The 19765-nt window shown below is 44.2% G+C and overlaps 1 protein-coding gene across 7 annotated transcripts in view; it reads left to right on the plus strand.

Moving 5' to 3' along the window:
- Window positions 1–19765, plus strand: part of NCALD (neurocalcin delta) — a 393861-nt gene that overhangs the window by 355204 nt on the left and 18892 nt on the right. The window contains exon 1 of one of the 7 annotated variants that reach the window (XM_053208640.1): window positions 11459–11560. The exons of the other annotated variants lie outside the window; for them this stretch is intronic. The gene's annotated coding sequence lies outside the window, so the exon portion shown is untranslated. Of the gene's footprint in view, window positions 1–11458; window positions 11561–19765 lie in introns of those variants that run through there. 7 annotated transcript variants of the gene reach the window in all.

Here is a 19765-nt window from a genome sequence, read left to right on the forward strand (position 1 = left end):
CTGAGCCGAAGCTGGCGCTTAACCAACTGAGCCTCCCAGGAGCCCCATGTTTCTTCTCAATTTTTAATGTGATGACTAGAATATTTTAAATTATCTACAGGGTTCACATTTGTAGCTTTCATTGTATGTTGGTGCACTAGACTGCTAGCTCTTGAGAGTAGGGGCTGCCTCTGATTTATCTATTATTCATCACGCAGCTTTCCTTCCCTACCTCAGGGCCCATCAGAGTTGGAATCTAGTCAAAACACTTTATTTGGTTAAAGTGTAACACAACTCCATTCGTAGATGAAAGAACAGGATGATTTCATATTATTTGACTGCTGCTTCTGGATTTCTGACACGTGGGTTTCTTTTCTCTGTTCTAATTAGACTGAAACCAAGATTTTGATTAGGTTTGCTTGCCTCTGTTAGTTTTCATTCTGTCTTATTAGACATTCCTCAACAAATTATATTTTACGTTTTGGAGATAGTAGGGTCTCCATGACTACAGTGTCCAGAATATTTTAGTTATTTTTACAATTGTTATTAGGAATAAAGAAGCAGATGTAAGTTATGCTCTTTATATTTAACCCCACTGAATTATAGTTGGCAGTTGCTTTTTTTTTCATGGATAAAAGAATTATATATATATATATATATATATATATATATATATATATATATAGTTTACCAGTTATTATATTCTTAGCCAGGATTATTAAGAAGGCCAAAGAAATTATCATATTCTAGAAACATGTAGGAGGAAATCTATTTATAATGGCATAATAAAATCAGAAAAATTTTTTTATATTTCATGAGCAGAAATGAGGGAATTAAGTTTTGTAGTTACGGTAGCCAAAAAAAATGCCATTGTTTGAGAGCAATCATCTTTTTTTTCCAGAAATATCTAGAGAATTTACAGTTCTCTTGTTATTTTAAATAACACTTCTTTAAAAAAATTTTTTTTTAATGTTTACTTATTTTTTAGAGAGAGAAAGGAGACAAAACATTAGCAGGGGAGGGGCAGAGAGAGATGGAAATACAGAATCCAAAGCAGGCTCCAGGCTCTGAGTTGTCAGCACAGAGTCCCATGCAGGGCTTCAACCCACAAACCATGAGATCATGACCTGAGCTGAAGTCGGATGCTTAACCAACTGAGCCAGCCAGACGCCCCAAGAATTTACAGTTCTAATTTGGAAATCAATAATATCTATGGTCATAAATCATGTGCTGGAGACTACAACAGGCTTATTTGGTTATTATTTGGTCAAAGGGCGAAGCAGCTTTTGAAAGCAGAATGCTGCCTGCTTCTCCTTGCCTCTGGGGCACGCTGTCCTCTTGGATGAACAGAAACAATCATGGAGTCCATTATTTTGTCAGTGGGACTGCTTTAATAAGTGCTCTTTGCCAAGTCTTGTGAAGAACATTGTTTCCTTTGGCTTTGATCTTGTCTTGGCCACTCAGAAAAGCTGTGCCTCAGTGACATGTGGATGCTGGGAAATCGGGATGGAATTCTGGGAGCCTTCTCTTCCATGGAGTTGGTATCCCAGGACTGCTGGGTGGTTCTTTCCTTCCTTCCTTCCTTCCTTCCTTCCTTCCTTCCTTCCTTCCTTCCTTCCTTCCTTCCTTCTGATAAAATATACATAACATCAAATTTACCATTTTAACCATTTTTAGGTGCACAATTCGGTGGCATTAAGTACATTCACAATGTTGTATAACCATCACCACCATCCATCTCTAGAACTTTTTCATCACCTCAGACAGAAAATCTATACACAGCACTAACTCCTTGTTCACCCCCTTCCTCCTAGCCCTGGTAACCTCTATTCTACTTTCTGTCTCTCTGAATTTACCTATTCATGCCATATTTGTCCCTTTATGTCTGGCTTATTTCACTTAGCATAATATTTTCAAGGTTCATCCATGGTGTAGCACGTATCAGAATTTCATTCTTTCTTAAGGCTAAATAATATTCCATGGTGTGTGTATACCACATTTTGCTTATCCATTGGTCTCTTGATGGATATTAGCTTTGTTTTCACCTTGGCTGTGGGGGAGGGGGGGCTAACAGAGCATGAAAATAAGTGATGACACCTTCCATCGTGGCGAATGGGTCAGAAATGGATCCATTGCTGATGAGGAAAAGAAACCTACTCTGCCTTCCTTGCTTGGAAAAGAGAGGCTGCTGTGCGGAAGGATGTCATCTTTACAGCTCACATCTCCCAGGGCCGAGTGCAAACACCCCTCAGAAAAGGCAGCCCTGCCTCATCCCCTGGCAAGAGATGAGATGCCGGGCTGCTCACTTCCCACCATCCACGCCTAGGCAGCCAGGGCTGAGGTTCTGACAGAAAGCTCCAGCTGAGGGCCACCTGGTTGCTAGTGCAGGAGAGGGAATTTTTAAAAGGGGAGTGGAAGTGTCCCTGTCTCTAGAATGGGAACATCTTGGAGGAGGGTTGCATACAGCCTGTGTTCGGAGAGTGAAGCTTCCTTTTGGTGTGCATTGGCTACCATTTTATTCCATGAGGTAGTGTCAGTTGACGTTGTACCGAGATCCGGAAACAGCCAAACCCTGTTCTGCCAGTCCCCTCCTCTTCCCACTGGGAACTATAAACACACAGACGTCGGGAAATCAAAGTGTCTCTTATCATTAGCCAGACAACCAGGGCAGGCTCTGCACTGAGCAGCTTGGAGTGGGTGGTTTAGGCTCAAGGCCCATGCAGAGCCCTCCTCCACCCTCTCAGTTCAGATACCAGTGTTACCACCGTTCAGCTGCTAAGCCGGGGAGGACAGAGTCACTGTACCACCTGTGAGCAGGAGGGATAAGGGGGAAAGTGCCAGAGATTTCTGCTTATCTCTAGAGCCAGGTGGAAGAGACAAGCAAAGGGAATGTACTGAACCTTAACCTTAACTGTGATCCTTGCTTTTGGCAAATTTGTAACCTGGGCGCCTACCCAGTGACGTCAGTGCTTCCCGAGGAGTGACCCGAATAGAGGCAGAGGGGAGGGCAAATTTCCCTCCTTCTTCTTGTGTAGGCGAAGGCACTTTATGCCTGTTTCCTTCATAACAGCCACAGGCACTACGCACTCATCATCATGATTCTGCAGGTGACAAAACCGAGGACCTGGGAGTGTGCGTAAACAGCCTGCCGCACGCTTGAGTTGGCAGAGCAGGATGCGGATCCCATGGCCTCTGATCTAAGAGTTATCCGTAATATTCCTTTTATCAAGCTTGGTCTCAGAAAGAGGTCCACAAGGCCCAACCACACTTGCCTCGGTCGGTCCTCTTGCTAACCCTATTCAGCGAGTGGACTAGGATTTCTGTGACAGGTCAATTCCGATCACAAGTCTTGGTTCTTTTTGAAGCATCTCCGCCTGTGGAAACCATCCATTCTGCAGAGCCATTCCCAAGGCTTGATTTAGAAACAGTTGAGGTGATTATAACCTGAAAATTGTTTTCCAAAGGAAAAGACAAGTGATCTTATTTCAGGCTAATGTAATTATTTTAAGGGCTTCTTTCTAATCAACAGTCAAAGCCTGGTTGGAAATGAATGTCCGAGGACAAAGCGGTAGCTCTGACGAGTTTCACTGGGGAGACTGGAAAAGCCTGCAGAGTTAAGCCCACACAGCTGGCAAGATGCTGCCACACGGTTAACACTGATGCCCGGCATACAGAAAACACACGTGTGCACACGCTCCAGAGTGAACGGAGCAAAAGAGACCACACCCACATTGCACAACGATGACACTGTGGCACCAACAAGTCTCACACACCCCCTGCAGGTGGCAGGAGCCCTCAGGTCTCCTAGAGCCTTGGTCACCCTCACCCACCCACCCCAGGGTGCTGCATGGATGATGTCACCTTGTATATAAAACACTTGCTGTGCCCATCACCACAATAGGAATGCATAGTAAGTAGATTCTCACAGGTAGCTAGCTTCCTGACCAACCCTGACTTGAATAGTGAAGATCTATGGCAGATAAACTAGTGAGACAGGATCCCTGCTAAGCCTGAAACTCTGTAAGATTTTTTAAACCTCGACAGAGAGAAGCTTTAAAAAAAAAAAAGTCACTTAAAAATCTGCCAGCACTATGGGTCTTGTTAGAGATGGAGACCTCTCTATTGCTTTGGGGCTCTTTCCTTGACTAGGAAAAACACCCAAGTGAACTTTAAATTATGCAAATGTGAAGCCATGATTCTTTTTGGATGGAGATGTTTAAAATGCTGTAGGTTCAAGAAGCTAAATTATGTGTATGCGTGTGTGTGCGCATGCACAGGTATGTGTGTGTGTGTGTGTGCTTTGGGAAGAGGTGGGGGTGAGCGTGAGGGATATTCTGTTGGCAAGTCAGAGCTGACGTTCCCATCTAGGTCTGTCCAAAAAAGGCCACGCTCCCAGCCACAGTGCTATGCACTGCCTCCGTTGGTGAGCACTGGCAGAAGAAAGTTGTCAGAAAGCAGCCTGGGTGGATGCAGAGGGGTTGGGCTGGAGTCCTTGAGGAGGATCGTGAGGACCCTGAGTGCCAAGCACAGTGGGAACTGAAGAGGGAGAAAGGGTTGATAGAAATAGGGTGATGGCCCAGGGCCTGAGCCTTGGTCCGTCTTTAATCCTCTACCAACAAATTGTCTTCTCCTTGGAAGTCACATGGGGGATTTCCTCCAAGTCAGTGCCATGGGTCTCTGTATTTCAGGGTTTTTTTGCATCTTCTCGCAGGAGTTAAGCGGGGACACACACTCCAAGACTCGAAGCCGCCTCTGTGATTTCCTGTCCAACACATTGGCCCAAGGGAAGCCTTTCCCACTTACTGTTGTTGTTCCAAGCGTCGTGGGGATCTTTGTTCACCCCATTTGTGATTCCTCTCCAAGGAGAGAGGAGCAGATTTCACATAAAATTTGGTCATGAGATGCAGTATCCAGAGCTATACTGCAAGCTTCATCCTCAGGTTGTTTTTATAATCCAAATCTGATATCATGTTCTCATAAATCAATGAAGAGTTTAGTTTATTGTTGTCATATTTCTTCTGGCACCTGTGACAAATGAAAACAGATTCAGAATTTGTAGTGTCACTCACAGCTTGGTTTTTTTGAGGGATGAGGGGCAGGGAAGGTTCAAGAGAAAAGCATCACTTTGTACTCACCTGTACTGCCTCGTTCTTGTTCCCTTGTGACCACAAAGCTACCTTTGCCTTTTTCAATGAGTAGGATCATAGGCAAAATCCAATCACCCTGCCCACTCCTGAACCCAAAGTCGTAGTGAAAAGAACTCCTGCTCTCATTGTTTCATGTGTAACGTGTCGTCGCCTTGCGTACTTCTGCTCCTTGAGTATAGACAGCACGTCTCTGATGTGAAGCGACCATCTCTCTGGTTTGCCAGCTGACCTGTCTTCCCTCTCTCCATCCTATTTAAATCCCTCTGTCCTCTGAATCCACCGTGATATCTTGCCCCGCCCTAGGTATGCAGCACATTCTCAGGAAATTCTTGTGAAACCATTTAAAGGGAAATGGGAGCTCCTGGAATGAAGACATTACTCCAGGCTTCTCCTATATCCTGTAGCTCATAGCTCACAGTTTTACGGTAGGAATGGTGTTGTTCTAACTTTTCAATCCTGTTATTTAATGCATTAGGGACAGATTTAAGCATTTAAAGATATGCCTCTTAATGCATAGGTAAAGTCCACGTGACCCAAAGGAAAGAAGTGATTTAAGCTACATGCATACCATAGTTACAATTCAGCTTTTAAAATTTTTATTTTTGGCTTTTTTTATATGAAATTTATTATCAAATTGGTTTCCATACAACACCCAGTGCTCATCCCAAAAGGTGCCCTCCTCAATACCCATCACCTACCCTCCCCTCCCTCCCACCCCCTATCAACCCTCAGTTTGTTCTCAGTTTTTAAGAGTCCTTTATGCTTTGGCTCTCTCCCTCTCTAACCTCTTTTTTTTTTTTTCTTCCCCTCCCCCATGGACTTCTGTTAAGTTTCTCAGGATCCACATAAGAGTGAAAACATATGGTATCTGTCTTTCTCGGTATGACTTATTTCACTTAGCATCACACTCTCCAGTTCCATCCACGTTGCTACAAAAGGCCATATTTCATTCTGTCTCATTGCCACATAGTATTCCATTGTGTACATAAACCACAGTTTCTTTATCCACTCATCAGTTGATGGACATTTAGACTGACGAATGGATATTTTTGGCTTTTATGTACAAATGAATCCAATTCAGTTTTGATCACTGAAGTGTGTCAATTCCACTGTGCTTCTGTGTTCTTGTATTATTATTTTCTGTCCTATTTTTTGCATAACTTTCTTATAAGGGAAAATGCTGCTCTTAAAGAAACAAGTGATTGATTCAGAGGACTGGAATAATATTGTTATCATTTCACACACTGGTGCGCATCAGAAGTCATTAATGAAGGGCAAGAGAAGTTCTGGCAAACTTATCTTCACCATTATTCAGATAGAATAGCTACATACAATACAACACTTCTTTTTGCTTTTTTTCTTCAATGAAACTATTTGGATACATTTGAAATTTACATATTTTTTTATTGTAATCATTTTTGCTCCAACCCCATCCGTACAGTCCAAGTTTTACTAGAGCCCGATGTAGGCCTCAATCTCATGAACCGTGAGATCATGACCTGAGCTGAAATCAAAGAGTCGGATGCTCAACTGACTGAGCCACCCAGGCGCCCAGTACTATGGTGTTTTTTAGTGTTTGTTGTAACATAAGGACAAGAAAAGATAAGGTCGCTCATTAGAAGTGAAAGATGTTAGGTGGTTCCTGCTGGGAAGGGGGTAGGTGGGTGTGCAAGACGTTAAGTGAGTAAACTCACAGGAACTACCATACACAGTTTTCTCTGTGAGAGATGGCGGGGATCCTTTGTTTAGATTTTTTGTATTTTATTCGCTTTGCAGATGCATTTTCACCTTCTCTCTTTTCAGAGTCCAGAGTGCTAACCATTACACCATGGAACCACACCTTCTCTCTTTTCCAATTAAGCTTCCTTTTTCATTTTTTCTTAACAAGAAATGGAAATAGTAACCTGAGTGTAAATAGCTGGGCAGGCAGGCTCTGCTCAAGCACACAAACACACACACATCCTCGAACACTTGGGAACATCCTCCCCGAGACTGCTGTGTGTTCTCCTGTGAGGCTGCTGAGTGGACAAAGTATGAAGATCTGGTTCTATTCTACCTTTGGAGCTCGGCAGCCATGTAACCTTGGGAAAACCTTTCGACATTTGGCCCCAATTGCTTTAATGCAGGGGTAATTAATCTTGCCCCTTCCTTTCTCACAGCATTTCAAGGATTTACTGAAATAGGCTATGTGAAAGCCCTGTAAACTCATGCAGGAGGAGATTATGCTTTGTTTCAATTTGTGGCCTTGGGCAGCCGGTATAGTGCCCTACATACACTTGGAGCGCAGTAAGTATTAGCAGCAAGGGGGAGTGGGTTCACGGAAGGGCTGCACATGATGCCAAAAACACTGTCCTCTGTTTTATTTAAAATTTTCATCATCTGGGGGCGTCTGGGTGGCTCAGTCGGTTAAGCATCCAACTTCGGCTCAGGTCATGATCTCACGGTTTGTGAGTTCGAGCCCCACGTTGGGCTCTGTGCTGACAGCTCGGAGCCCAGAGCCTGCTTCGGATTCTGTGTCACCCTCTCTCTCTCTCTGCCCCTCCCCTGATCATGCTGTGTCTGTCTCTCTCTCCCCAAATAAATAGTAAACATTAAAACATTTTTAAAAATTATAATCTGTATTGTGAGATTAGGAGCAAAGAAAAAATAGGTTAAATTACAATTGAGACCAAATTGAATTTAGTAATTTATTTGTTCATTCAACAGATTTTTACTGAGCAACTATTATATGCTAGGCTTTGTTCTCAGCACTAGCATTAGCATAGAGTAGTGAACAAACAAATCATACCAAAATCTGTGACCTGGTGAAAGTTCTTTTCTAGTGGGGAAAGACAGACCATAAACAAGATTAAGTTGATAGTGTATTATAAGTGTTAAGGCAGTCAGCAAAGTAGGGAAAGAGGTGTTAAAATTATTGCTAAGAGATAAGGGAGGGTGCCACTGAGAAGGTGACATTGGAGTAGACCTGAAGGAGGTGAGGAATGAGGCATGAGGATATGGGTAGGGAGGGATTTGAACCATGAGGATGTGAGGGAAGGCATTCAAGCTATCAAGCTATAGTGATGTAAGGGGGTGACATTTGAGCCATGGGCTCATGGGAGGATATTTGAGCCATGAGGATATGGGAAACATTTGAACCACGAAGATACAGGGGCACAGGGACACTCAAGACCATAGACCACAGCATGTGCAAGACCCTAAGGAGGGAACATGCCTGGCATGTTTAAGGAAGGAGACCAGGGAAGCTGAAGTGGAGGGAAGGAATGTGGAGACAGAAGGATATATGGCCAGAGAGACAATAACATGATGATGATGATGATGATAATGGTAATGACGACAACAGTGATGGAGGAGGGGGAGGAGAAGGAGGAGGAGGAGGGGGGGGGGAAGTGTTTACTTTGCCAGGCTCTACTGCATATCTTATTTGATCCTGACAAAAACCCAAATTTACACTTAAGGAGACTGATGCGCGAAGAAGCACAAGTCCCTAAGGGCCATACAACTAGTATGTCTTGTAGCCAGGATTGCATCTGAGGGCCCTCTGATTCCAGCACCCATGTACTTAACCATTGTGCTTTATCACCCCTCCTGTGTAAGATCAGCCCCCAAAGAGTATCTGTTGTTATATTCTGGGGGACTTTTTCTTTTCCTTCGCTAGCTTATAGTGACTATGCTACCTTCAAAGACCGCTATTCTACTACCCCTGAGACCACTCTTTCCCAGGCAAAACAAAATGTAAGGAAAAAACCAAACCTAATACTATCCCTGATAAACTTTGGCCTTAGACAAAGAAAATTTCCAGCTCCCCAGACATTCTTAGTAGAAGAAGGACTCACTGGGAAGTCCAGACACAGCAGCTTTGGTTACTACCAACTGAATAATCTCCAGGAATACTTGCCAGCCACCTTACTATTCGCCTAACACAAAATCGTATAAATATTCCAGCTGCCCTCTGCTTCATGGAATACTTTTATTTTGTTTTGTTTTTAATGTTTATTTTTATTTATTTTGAGAGTGAGAGAGCAGAGGAGGGGCAGAGAGAGACAGACAGACAGAAAACCCCAGGCAGACTCCATGTTGTCAGCACAGAGCCCAATGCGGGGCTTGAACCCGCAAACCATGAGATCATGACCCAAGTTGAAACCAAGAGTTGGACGCTCAACTGACTGAGCCACCCAGGTGCCCCATGAATTCTTAAAAGCGACACAAGGAAAGTAACACCATCTACAGTCAAGGGGAAACAGGCTCAGCGTCCTTCTCAGAGCTGTATAGAGATGTACCAACAAAACACCATGGATATGCTTAATGCTTGCTTGGAAGAGGAAGGACAGCTGAATGCGGGAAGTAATAACCTCCATCTGAACACCAAGTAAGATTCAATAAGTAGAGAGTCACGGTTATAATATTGACTAGTTAAGGAAACAGCTTAATGTTTACAAAGTGTTTTATGTTTATGCTCTCAGAGCTTTGTTCATTGGACCATTGTGGGGATTAGAGTGGCAATAAAAGCATGTGTACAAGTTCAGGGTAGAGTGAAGAATTTGACAATTCCTCTGAATTTGGGCATGACCTTGAAGGACCCGGAATGCTAGGCTATGGGGTTTAGTCCTTAATCTGTCATCAGTAGGGAACATGGAAGCTTTTTGAGGAACATGACATGATCGGGTAGAGTGTTAAAGACGGAGAGCAGTTAATATTTCTGAGCTCAGGTGGGAGATGATGAAGGCCTGGGTTAAGAAATTGGGCAATAATTAGAAATAAAATTGAGTCGGGGCACCTGGGTCGCTCAGTTGGTTAAGTGTCTGACTTTGGCTCAGGTCATGATCTCACCATTCATTGAGTTTGAGCCCCGCGTGAGGCTCTGTGCTGACAGCTCAGAGCTTGGAGCCTGCTTCACATTCTGTGTCTCCCTCTCTCTCTGCCCCTCCCCAGCTCGCACTCTGTCTCTCTCTCTCTATCTTTCTGTCTTGCTCTCTCTCTCTCTCTCCCTCTCTCAAAAATAAAATAAACATTAAAGAAATAAAATTGAGAGACAAGGATTTCTCTGTGGCTGTTCCCCCCCCCCCCCACGATGAATGGAAGTTTGGGGTTTTTTTTAAACCCAGTTTATTCCTCCTTTTCACCTCTGATCTTCTTGTGAAAACCTGGTTTAAAGAAGCAATAAAACACCTGAATCATTTCTTTCCCCAGGTAGGAAAGAATTGATTCAATCAATCATTGATGTTTGTTAATGGTATCTTATATCCAATTTGTTCTGAAAACACCAGTCTTGTCCAGCCAGACCCTGGATTAAAGTCCACTTTTTAGCACTAGTACCTTCCCAGAGCGGGATGGCAAATTCTGTGGGGTTTCCCTGAGCCTGCTCTGATTCTGCCCAAACCCCCCTTAGCCCTCCCAGCCTCAGGACAGAAGACCAAAGAAAGAAAGTGTCCTGCTCTCCATCAGCTTCTTCTCGAATGGGATCTCTTGCTTACTTTCAAGTTAAGGTGATAACTTCCACCAGGGAAAACACTCAGTCATGGACGTCTGGCAGGAGTCCTGTCTGGGTGCAAATCCACAAATTCTTTCACATTTGGCAAGTGATTCCGGGGAGGTGAATCAGGTTGGAAGCTCACCCCCTCATGTGACTGACTGTCTTCCTCTTGTTTTTCTAATTCTGCATTAAAGCATGGGGGAGAGTGTTCCCAAATCTGAAAGGCTCATCTTTGTGAACAACCCACCAAGCCCTTATTTCATTTAGATTAATAGTCAACGTGTATTAAGCACCTGTTGGATATAAGACACGATGTTGAACTTTTCCCGATTCACTCGGGCTCCTTTTTCTCATTTAGTCCTTCAGACAGCCCTAGGAGAAAGGTGTTCTTATACCTACTTTCTGAAGAAGGACGAAACCGAGAGAGGTCAAATGACCTCCCCAAGGTCACAGAACACAGTACTATAATAAGGACTTCAATTTCGTTCCTCTGCTACCAAGTCCAATTCCCTTTCCACGCACCTTGCTGGAGGATGCAAAAGGTGTAAGAACTTAAAAGATGCTACTTCATAGTCTTTTTGTTAGTTAATGGCCTTCTCACCTGGACGTATGTTTGGTGCACAAACATTAATATTTCAGCCATGTTGGCTGGGGGAGAAAGTGATCATGATCGATCTGTACCTTCCAATGGAAGCGACCCTTCAAACACCAAAGGTGATGGAGCCAGGGATGTGAAGGGTGTGGGGGATGGGAAGGGGACTTCCAATCCTGCTTCTCCACAGCCACAGGCTGCATGATTTTGTCATAACAGTTAGCTTCTCTGAACCCCTCATTCTTAGGGTAAAACGAAGATGCAATAACCATCTCACCAATTCTACAGCGCAATTGTGAAAATAAATATTAACGAAATTGCTTTGACCTGCAACCGGAATCCCAGATTCCCTTCCTTTTGTTATCCCAGGTAGGATGCTAGTTTTTAAATAAGAATAATCACGCTAAGCCCGGAAACGGTAGATGTTAAACACATGTTTGCTGAATGAACTTTTTAAAAATTACGAACTATTCTTAGACTCGATGGAGGGGCTTGTATCAATTAGCTAAATGCATTTGTGGCCCCTAGAGGATGTCTAAAAATGAGGAGCGGAGCTCCTCTGGTACCTCGTGCTGCTGGTTAAGTGTGAGGCCTAGATCCCTATGGCTAATCTATTTGTCCTCCTCAGCCCATGATGGCTCACTGTTTCCCTTCATTATTTTATCAAAACCCAAGGTAATAATTCCTATCTTTTATAATTTTTTTAATGTTTTATGTATTTTTGAGAGAGAGAGAGAGTGTGAGCAGGGGAGAGGCAGAGAGAAGGGGAGACACAGAGACAGGGGCAGACACAGAATCTGAAGCAGGCTCCAGACTCTGAGCTGTCAGCACAGAGCCTGACACAGGGCTCGAACTCACAGACCATAAGATTGTGACCTGAGCTGAAGTAGGATGCCCAACCAACTGAGCCACCCAGGTATCCCAATAATTCCTATCTTTTAAATAAGAGACTCTTTAATACCTTTAGTTAAGTAGATGTTTATGGCAATCAGAATTCCACAGAAGTTGACCATGGTATGGTCTTAGCCCTGGCAACCCTGGAGGAGTGTTGAGGGCCCCCAGAGGTCCCCCCTCTTTCCACTACTGCCGTCAGCATTGCCCTGGCACCTGGCTCCAAGGTAGCCCAGACAGGCAGGTTAACTTTGTCTGAAGCCCTCGACTTCGGCCCCTCTAACAATTACTTTCTTTGAGATAGCTTTGTAGTTTCTGCAGGCCTGGAAGGTGACCATTTAGTATGGCCCCTGTCCACTTACTTAAGGGCACTTTAAGCATACGATGCAAGTTCACCTCTAATGGCTGGCCATCCAGGAGGGGGTGGTGGGAAGTTAGCCATTAGTTGGACATGAAGTAGCAGGGAGAAGAGTGGACGTGAAGGTCAGGAGGGGAGCATTGGGCAACAGAGCACTTAGGATGCTGTTGGGCAAAATATGTCTTTAAGCCAAAAGTAGAGAAGGGGTATTTCCATGCTAATAGTCATGTACTCTTGAAAGAGCAGGGCGAGCATGCCCTCCTATGTGCTAGAAATAAGAAAGGCTAAACTTGCACGTGTGTGCCTGTAACACAGGCAGACCAGGGGGGCTGGGCTGGAGTTCCAAGTCCATTTCCAGCGCTCCTTCAAGTCTGATACTAGTTGCTGTGCAGACTCTTGCAAAATTCACAATTAAGATGTAGAGTCTCCAGGGAAAATGGCTTGTTGGAAAATTTCGAAGGGAGGGTCTAGAGATCATGGTACTTATCTAAGACATCAAGAACCTCTTTATAATATATATTGCCCAAAGAATTAGAGAACCAGGACTCAGGTAAATGCCAAGGGAATGAAAGAAAAGCAGAATCAACCTAAATGTCCATCAAGAGGGATTAGTTAAATAATATGCAGTAGACTACCAAAAGACTGTAAGCCTGACATTAGTAAACACTTTGTCAGTTACTTAATTCAATGCTGCTCTCAAGGTCAGTGCTCAACACCATCCATTGAATCAATCGATGAAGGTTCGGCCATTTAAAAAGATGAGATATATCCGTATGTCTAACATGGAAGAATATCCACAGTCTACTTTTAACAAACTTTTTTTTTTAAGTTTATTTTGAGAGAGACAGAGACAGTACGGGTAGGGGAGGGGCAGAGAGGGAGAGAGGGAGAGAGAATCCCAAGCAGGCTCCTTGCTGCCAGCACAGAGCCCGATGCAGGGCTGGAACTCATGAACCGTGAGATCATGACCTGAGCTGAAACCAAGAATTGGACGTTCAACTGACTGAGCCACCCTGGTGCCCCCACAGTATACTTTGAAGTGAAAGTGAAGGTTCCAGAATAGGATAGTGTGATCCCATTGTGGTTAGAGTATACGGATTTCATATATATGCATTTAAATGTTTAAGAGGATATATACAAATACAACGGTTAATAGTGGTTATCTTCTGTAGAGTTATATTAGATCCCAGTGAGAGTGTTCATGTTCTCATTCTTATATCCCCTGATTACTTGCATTTTTTACAATAATGATGTGTTACTTTGGTAAGTAGCAGAACCAAAAATGATATTTCCATTTCGGGGAGGGGGTTGTTGTTAGAGAGTGCTCTATTGAGATTCTATCAGAAATACGCTTTATCGGCAGGAGTGTGGTTGCCCTTTATTTCTGTCGAAAATAAAACTTGGAAAAGAGTCCAAGACCAGGCCCTCTGCAGTCTGAAAGGCAGAGTCTATAGAACAAGAGCCCCAGATTAATTCGGAGACTGTAAGCCCTGCTCACGCTGAGAAGACCAACTGTGTTTCCTGGGCTTTACCACACAGCGGGGGGAAAGCAGAAAGAAGAACAAGGCTGTCTCTAGTGAGCCTCCTCCTCACTGTATTGTTGTATCAGTTCAGTTCTCATCTCCAACCCTGTCCCCTCTTTGCAAGGGGAGCAGGTGCCAGGTGTGTGACGAGGAGTCACAGGTGCGGGTCCAGGTGCCCATCCTCAAGGGAAGAAGGCCATCCTGTAAGCCTCGGGACATAGGCCTTCAGGCAGTTTCAGCCAAGCCACCTTGGCTGTGCACGTGAGCTTGTAGGAAATAGGTCTCAGCTAATCTTACCAGAGGCCAGAGGAGAGAACATTCTTTGGGCAAGATGAAACGAGTTTAGTGAAACTGTTATATCACTTCATCCTCCCTCTTTCACATTTTAATTCTTCCCTTTCTGCACCACTGTTTTATTTCTTAATTTGTCCACTATATATAAATATATCAGCTTATATTCCATATATATAGATATATAGCTGTATAGATATAGTATGTCCCCTGTCCATATATATATATATGGACAAACTCCCACTGAGAGACAAATTTCATTGAAGGGAAATTTCTGGAGCAGTGTGCTCTTCAGGTTTTTATTTATTCACTTTTTCTTTTTTCAGTGAAAATCAGGGACAGCTGCCCCAGAAATGTGTTTGCTGGATTTTAGCCACCTACAAAATTCAGATGGCTACAATACCTGGTGTCGTGGTAAATGAACACTTGTTCCCATTCATCTATAATTTTTATCATTTCCTACCTTACACTTTAGGAAACTTTTTCTGGTTATGTTTTCATCATTTAGACATTCCATTGATTGAAAATTCACAGCGACTCTTGAAGGTCAAGGTTACACGTCCAGCTAGGCAAACATTTTAATTAACCTGGTCTCTTTCTGGAACCACCGCAGGTCCCGTGTTCCTCATTGCCGCTAAACCTGACGTCAGCTTCTAGCATCTTGCAAATTCTGTGCACTTTGCCCTGCGACTTCTGTGAAGCTAGCCAGGCTCTCCAGGGTCAGTTGGACTTTTATCTGGAACGTCTAACTCTGGGCTCTCAAGAATTAATTCCCAGAGTGTGTAAAACCGCATGAGGAATCACAGAAATGAAATGCTGTACCTCTTTCACTCCACAGATACAAAATACAAAAAAGGAAGCACTATATTCCAAAAGGTTGTCCACTATTCACCATTTCCTTTCTCCATGGCATCGTTTTTAGGAGTGGTTCCTTTTTCTCTTCGTTTTCAATGGAAGGTTCACTTTATATTTTAGATTCCTGGTCATGGTCCTTTGCTGGTGGTTTTGGTGTCTTCTCATCTTGTGTATTTTTCCTTTCTCATCTGTGGTCAGTATCAAGCCCGGATTTATTTTTTTGGACCCTGGGAGACTGGATGCGGCCCACAATAAGTTGGGAAATGCCACGTGGCCCATCTCAGCATAAACTACTGAAGAACAGAATGCTGATGTTGAATAGAGTTGGTGTGCATTTCACTTAATGAAATGCAGCACAGATTCAGCCACAATTAATATGTATAAATATATATGGGTATATAAATAGTTATACATTTGTAAGATATACGTGATATACATGTTCTATATAAATTTATATTTAGTAAATATATGTATTTTATGTATCTTCTGTATATTTAAGATTTGCATATATAGACATATACATTAAAGGGCTGAGATATATTTGCTATTTAAAGGTCTTCTCAGGGCGCTGAAGCAAAGGCCCTTAGAGTTAAAAGATGGGCCCTGTCGGGGGCACAGGGGACTGAGAGATTAGTCAGAGGTGGCCTGGGCAGCTCGCACAGAGCCTTGAGGGGCCAAGAGTGAAGTCTGGATTTTATTCAAAGTGTGTTGGGATGCCCTCCTAGAGCTTTACACAGAAGAGTGACAGAGTCTGTTGTGTGTTCTTAAATGGTCATTCTGGGGACCCGTGGGGAAGAGGCTGGGGCAGGGTGGGAGTGGGGAGAGGGAGCACAGGGTGAAGAGGGACATCCCACTGGGGAGAGTGATCCGGACAGCTGGCCGGAGATGATGGCGGTTTGGACTGAGGTGGTGACGATGGAGATGCTGAGAAGTAATGGATTTGAGACAGGTTTGGGGACAAAGGCAGAAGGAATGACAGAGGAGTCCCTTGGCTTTGGAGTGGGCGGTTGGGCCGCAGATGGCGGCCTCCACAGATGCAGGGCGGGTCAGGGAGCGCTCAGAGAGGGAACAAGAGCCACGGTTCCTTCTGTTCTGCACCAAATGCTTTCCCGGTGCCGCCTTGAGCTGGGCACGAAGGACGTAGCCGCCAAGCAGGCAGCGTCAGTCTTGTGTTTTCCCTTTGCCTCGGTGTCCCTCTCGGTCTCCCTTTCCAGTTCCTTCTCCTCACCCTGGTTCCGGCCACCATTGGCTCTTGTCTGGGTCATCACAGTGGCTTCCCAGCTGTCTCCCCACCTCTGCACTACCCCGCCTTTGGTTTATTCTCAACACAGAAGCCAGAGAGACCCTGTTCGAATATAAGCCAAAATCCTGGAGCGGCTCCGTCTCACTCAGAGTGGGAGTCACAGCCCTTAAGGTCACCTGCCGGTCCCACGTCACCTGACCCTTGTTACTGTTCTGGTCTCATCTGCTTTCCTTCCCGCCCTCCGCTCCAGCCGCATCCTTGACACGCTAAGCATGCTCCCTGTCTAGACCCTTCCTGTTTGCCATTTTCTCTGCCTGGAGCAGTCTTCTCCCAGGATCTCCATGGCTACCCCCTTCACCTCGTCTCTTCCTTTCCAAATATCACTTTATACTGTAGTGTTTTTTTAATGTTTTTATTTGTTTTTGAGGCAGAGAAAGACAGAGCATGAGCAGGGGAGGGGCTGAGAGAGAGGGAGACACAGAATCCAAAGCGGGCTCCAAGCTCTGAGCTGTCAGCACAGAGCCCGACACGGGGCTCGAACCCACGGACCGTGAGATCACGACCTGAGCCGAAGTCAGCCGCTTAACCGACTGAGCCACCCAGGCGCCCCATCCAAATATCACTTTCATGGGGCCTTCTCTGGCTTCTTATTCACAATTTTGACACCCACCTACCCACTCACTCCTGGTATTCCTCCACCGCCTCCCTTCTTTACTTTTCTCCATGGAACAGTTTCCTGTAACATTTCACTTATTTATCTTTTTTATTGTATGTCTCATGCCACCAGACTGTAACTAGGGTTGTGTCTGTGATGAATTCCCAGTGCCTAGAGCCTTGCCTCCCTCCTAGGAGACAGTTAGCCCCTATTTGTGAAATGGATGAGTGCTAACAGGAGGTTGTGTCCTCTCTCTTAACTACTTCTTTTCTGATTTTTTATGGCATCGTTGTCTTAATTTCTCTCTGTGCTCTGTCCACAGAGTTAGTAGAGTTAGTAGAACGTAGTGGTAAAACCAGTGGACAGCCAAGTGCGAGGCCGAAGTTACCACTTGGCTGTCTGACTCATAAGCTGTGTGACGTGGGGTAAGTCACTCGGCCTCTCTGAGTTTTCATTTTTTGCTCCTCCATTATAAAATGCAGGAAGCTGTTCACTCAGTGTTGCTTCAAAGTTTCAACACAATAATGGATGAAGGGCCATCAAGGACGAGACGTGGTTTTCATTTACCACAACATCTGGCCCTGACTCAGTGCTTTACACATACGACTGCCTCCTCACTCAACTCTCACATCAAATCAGTGAGATATGAACTCCTACTACTGAACTCATTTTACAGACGAGAAAACTGAGGCGCCCCAAAAAGTTAAGCGAATTACCCAAGAGCTAGTCAACAATTCGGCCAGGCTTTCAACCCAAGCATTTTTATTCCAGGGCCTGAGTTTTTCCCCACTGTGTTCTACCAGCACAGAGTTAATGTTTTAATAACCAAACGGAGTAATGAAAAGGATTTGACCTGATGTGCAACTTTTGTCTCCAGACAATTTTTTCCGGGACTGCTAATTAATGCAGCATTTCCCTGTGATGGTATTTTTATCTCCTCTTCAACTCAAACAGGCAGAAATTCCTGTCTTCCAAAAGAAAAAGGTATTTTCAGGCATTCCTCTCTCTTCCCCTCCTCCCCCAGGGAAAGAGACTCTATCGTATGTCCCCTGAGATTTTCGTTGTACAGTCTAACCAAGTCCAGATGGTTTTCTCAAGTTCAGACATCATACTTGGTAAAGTGTTTGTAGTTATCCACTGAAACAAATTCTGGACTAAATTGCAAGCACAGCTTCCCAAATAACTTATTCCATGCTCTTCTGCCTTGTGTGTGTTATGGCCTTTCTGTGCTAATGAATTTGTAAATGTGGTTTAATTACTGTTTACTGGAAAATAGTTGCACACAGATCAGTCTCGATGGGAGACTTAGCCAAAATGTTGAGGCAATTGTCTCTAGTGCAAAAACATCTAATGAGTGAGAAGTACTTTTTAAATGTTGGGAAAGGAACTTTAGTTGTGAAGAAGCAGTGTTTTGTATCTCCAAAAAAATCAATCATTCTTTAAAAAAGTAGATTTAGGGGCGCCTGGGTGGCGCAGTCGGTTAAGCGTCCGACTTCAGCCAGGTCACGATCTCGCGGTCTGTGAGTTCGAGCCCCGCGTCAGGCTCTGGGCTGATGGCTCGGAGCCTGGAGCCTGTTTCCGATTCTGTGTCTCCCTCTCTCTCTGCCCCTCCCCCGTTCATGCTCTGTCTCTCTCTGTCCCAAAAATAAATAAAAACGTTGAAAAAAAAATAAAATAAAAAAGTAGATTTAAATATCAAAATGGTATTTTTTTTCCTAGGGCTGGGCACATGGTGATTTGCACAGAACCAGAGAATAGTAACGGTGATTTGATTGAACACCACACCAAAGAGCTGTACTCTAAAGAACCCCCCCCCCCCCAAAGAGGGAAACGTGAAATTACTTATAAATTTCATAAAAATATTTCGGAGCTCTGTAAACCCATGTAGTATGCATTATCTCATGTTTCTGAGTTCTTGCCTCTGTAAACCCATGTATTATGCATTACCTCATGTTTCTGAGTTCTTGCCTCGGGCAAATTGCCAACTTAGCAACTAAATGATAGTTTTAAAATTCTAATACGAACCAGCCTAGCTTTGTTTTTCTCCCTCCAGAAAAAAGAGATACACGAGGGAAATGAGAGCTACTGAAAGTTTCAGTTTGTAAACTGTACTTTGTTTGGAGCTGTAGTTTAATTTTGCTCTTGCATAAAATCGGGTTTGCCAGATTCCACGTAAAAGGGGACCTTCCTGCACCTGTTGGTCCTGTTAACAGGACGGGTGCCCTGTTCTCACTACCCTTCCGAGGGTCCCTGCCTAAGAGCGAGAGTGAGGCCAGTTCTGCCTCCAGTGCAGAACTCAGGAAACAATATCAGTCAACTCGTCAATTACTAAGATTGCTTGGTGTTGTTCTTGGACTATGGATATAAACAAGAAGTTTGAACACTGCTAGGTGCAAACACTGCCCTCTAGAATTTATTTTTAGTGGGGGCAAAAGACAGGTATACAGGCAATTCAGTGTAAGAGATCCCAGACAGTGGGGGAGGGGCACCTGGGTTAGCGGGTGCTAAAGGTACAAACTTCTAGTTATTAAATAAATCCTACAGCTATAATGCACAGCCTGGTGACAATAGCTAACAATACTGTATTGCATATTTGAAAGTGGCTAAGAGAGTTGGAACTTAGAAGCTGTCATCAGAAGAAAAAAAATTGGGGGTGCCTGGGTAGCTCAGTCAGTTAAGCATCTGACTCTTGATTTCAGCTCAAGTCACGATCCCACAGTCGGTGGGTTCGAGCCCTGTGTCAGGCCCCGCACTATCA

This window comes from Acinonyx jubatus, chromosome F2 (assembly GCF_027475565.1).
Source record: "Acinonyx jubatus isolate Ajub_Pintada_27869175 chromosome F2, VMU_Ajub_asm_v1.0, whole genome shotgun sequence".
NCBI classification, from domain to species: domain Eukaryota; kingdom Metazoa; phylum Chordata; class Mammalia; order Carnivora; family Felidae; genus Acinonyx; species Acinonyx jubatus.